We start from the raw sequence: 3,039 nt of genomic DNA, 5'->3' as shown, positions 1-3,039 counted from the left end.
TAATTACTGTGTGCAGAAACTTCTTAATCTGATATAGTCCCATTTGTCTATTTTAGGGATTATTGCCCATGCTTTTGAAGTGTTATTTAAGAAGTCTTTGCCTACCCTGATGTCTCCCAGAGTTTCCCCAGTGTTTTCCACCAATAGTTTTATAGTTTGAGACCTTAGGTTCAGATCTTTGATCTATTTTGAGTTGATTTCTGTTAATGGTGAAAGATGAGGATTCAGTTTCATCCTTCTGCAGGTGGACACCCAGTTTTTCCAGCACCATTTGCTAAAAAGGTTTTCTTTTCCCCCCGTGAATTGACTGGTATCCTTTGTCAAAAATCAGTTGGTTTTGGAGTTTATTTCTGGGGTCTGTGTATTTCATTGGTCCACCTGTCTGTTTTTGTGCCAATACCATAATGTTTTGATTATTACAGCTTTATAGTATATTTTGTGGTCAGGGAGTGATATGCCACCCACTCTACTCTTCTTGCACAAGATCTTTTCTCTTGTTAACCTCTCTTTTGTTGTAAGAGTATTTGCTGTGATCCTTATGCTAGGTAAGGAAAGGTAAGGTATCACATCTTGTAATGTCATGCATAAGTTATATGGTTTGCAGATGGAAAGAAACAGGATGGAATCTATTTGGTCATAGGAACTAGAACTCCTCTCCTCCAAAGCAAGCCATAAAACCTAGAATGGTCACTCTCGCCCTTCTCCCTTGAAGACCTCATTCCACAGGATCAGACCTCATCCTTTCTTCACCTAGGAGGAAGGAGTACCAAGAATCTGAATGGTCAGGCCTTACTGGGTAGTCCCCACCCCAGTCTATTATTTATATCAGATTCTTTGATCTAATCACATTTCTACATGGTTTTCCCTAGGTCTTTCATTTTTCATTTCTGAAGTCTGGTATGGCACATAAAACTTAGATTTAATACATTTGTTTTGATGATTTTCTCTTGTTAACCTATCCTTTGTTATAAGAGGGATGGTTATGAACCTTATAATAAGTGAGGAAAAATATCATACCTTTCTGCCCTTGCAATGCCATACTTATGTTATAAGGTTTGCAGATGGAAAGAGACAAGAGGGAATCTACTTAAGGATTTTATTTTTTCCTACAGTGCATGTGCACTTACTAGAGAGAGAAAGTGAGAAAGCAATTCTCATGGGGCATGATCATGTCATAATCTTCCTCTAGTCTCCTCTCAGGCTTTTGGATACACACACACATACATGTAACACACACACATACGTACATGTACAGCATGTTTTTTAAACCTCTGGGTCTGGGCTCAAACCCCACAGCTGGCCATGTGGGATCCATCTGCCTTATCCACATCACTGACTGACCCTACTTGCAGAATTATTTTTGTTTCTTTTTTTTTTTTAAGGTAGATTTTTGTCATAGGGCACATGTGCTCACTGGAGAGAGAGAGAAGAGAGACAGAAAGTGAGGAATCTACCCCTGGGGGGATAGCCATGCCACAATCCCTTCCCCTGCATTCTCCTCTTGGGATCTTGGGCACACATGTACATGTGCCTGCCATGAGTTTTTTAAGCCAATAGGTCCTGAGCGTGAACCACAATCAGCTATGTGGGAGTCCAGCAACACAACCATTATGCCATATACTGGTCCCAACTTATAGAATTTTTAATTCACTTATTTATTCAATAGATATTTATTGAATAACATCAGATGGCAGCTAATCCTATCACCATGTTCTTGATCTATTTTTTCTTCCTTTAAAATAGGGTTTCTTGGGTCAGCAGGTGGCCTAGAGGCTAAGATGCTAGACTCCCAAATGGCCAACTGCAGTTCGAATCCTGGGCCCAGTGACTTGAAACTCATGCTGGGTGCATGCCCAAAATCCCAGAGGAGAATGGAGGAGAAGATATTGTGGTGCAGCCACCCCCTGTGTGGGGAGTGATTTCTCACTTTCTGTCTCTCTGTCTCTGTTCTCTGGCTCTTTGGTGAGTGCTCCCTGTAGCAAAAACCTCTCAGAACGATAAAAAAAATAAAAAAAGAAAAAGGTTTTTTTGGTTGTTGTTGTTTTGTTTTTAAAATTTCAACATTATTGCTATTTGGTCCAGATCCATCTTCATAGCAGGAGCTGTCCTGTGCACTGTAAGACGTTTGGCAGCATCCCTAGCTCCACCGGCTAGATGCTGGTAATGACTCCCTTGCCCCAGATCTGACAACCAAAAATGTCTCCAGACATTGCCTGCCCCTGATTGAGAAAAGCTGAACAAGTAAAACTTCGAACTGAGCAAAATAGAACTTGCTCCTATAGTTATTCTCTCTTTCTACCTTCTATATTCAGCCTCTATTGATTTCTTTCATAAAAATATTATTTTCTGTTGTCTTTGAAAACAAAACAATCAACCACGAAGATGTTTTCCTTCATAATCAAGCTCTGCAAAGGTATGGCCTACATTTATTGTCACTTTCCATCCTCCCTGCTGCACATGGGCTCTTCTCACCCAACTTCATGAAATGCTCTGGCAAAGTCCTACTGATAAGTGGCAAAATTCTGGGTCCTCTTTGCACTTCTCACCTTGGTTGACCTCTGACATTTGACCCTTGATGGATTACAGGATGTCTTTCTTTCATGATTCTCCTTTTTTCCTCCTTTGCAGACCCTCTTAGGGTCTCTTTGCTCTGCCATTCCCCAAGGCCGTTCCTGGTCTTCTCTCTTCATTCCTGGAGCATGTTGATTTACTCTTATGGCTTTAATTCTAATGTAAGCATCAATTCCAAAACTTTCAGTCCCAGCCCAGACTTCTCTCCTAATTGCCAAACTTGAATGTCCATTCGTGTGTCTCATAAACATCTCTTCCCAAAATAGGTTTTCTTCCCACCTTCTCATGCCCCACCTCATCTACCCAATGGGACACAGTAAAATATTAGACCTTGCCTATACAGTTATTTGACACTTGAGCAAAGGTGTTCATCTTGGGTTACCTAGTAATGCAAGCTGTGTCTGTTCTTCCTCTTTCATAGGCCATCTTCAGAACCTTCTGGCTGTGGGCCCGCATGGCACAGCAAAC

The sequence above is a fragment of the Tupaia chinensis genome, unplaced genomic scaffold, assembly GCF_000334495.1.
Source record: "Tupaia chinensis unplaced genomic scaffold, TupChi_1.0 Scaffold000270_2, whole genome shotgun sequence".
Taxonomy (NCBI): domain Eukaryota; kingdom Metazoa; phylum Chordata; class Mammalia; order Scandentia; family Tupaiidae; genus Tupaia; species Tupaia belangeri.
This window is presented reverse-complemented; position numbering follows the sequence as displayed.